Genomic DNA, 518 nt, shown 5'->3' with positions numbered 1-518 from the left:
AAAAAAAAGTATTTGTTTTTCTTTTTAAAAAGTGAATATAAATATAATTTAAGAAATAGAAAAAAGCATGCACATTAATAGGTTCCATAATTTTAGCCCACATAATAACTAACTCCTATTAAAATGGAAGTTCTTTTAATTAGCATATAAAAAGATGTTTATTCTTAATTTTATTTGTTTTAAATTTTTTATTATTATTTCTTTTTAAAAAAAGTTGTTCTTAGTTGCAATCTAAGAACTTGCTATGACTTGCAATTTATAATCTAAGGAGGCATATTTAGATTATTTTTTTTCCCTATTTAAAAAGGGCAAAATTCAGAAATAGCATACTTATTCCCTTAATTATGAGTTTCATAATTACATAATATAGCAAGTTGTATTTTGTATTTTTGCAAACTGTTGCTACAAAAATACAAACACATATAATTTTTACTACCCTTATGATCCATATGTATTTTGTATTTTTACAAATTATTGCTACAAAAATACAAATACATACAAATACATATGCTACAAAA

The sequence above is a fragment of the Capsicum annuum genome, chromosome 5, assembly GCF_002878395.1.
Source record: "Capsicum annuum cultivar UCD-10X-F1 chromosome 5, UCD10Xv1.1, whole genome shotgun sequence".
In the NCBI taxonomy this organism is placed as follows: domain Eukaryota; kingdom Viridiplantae; phylum Streptophyta; class Magnoliopsida; order Solanales; family Solanaceae; genus Capsicum; species Capsicum annuum.
Note: the sequence above shows the minus strand (reverse complement) of the source record.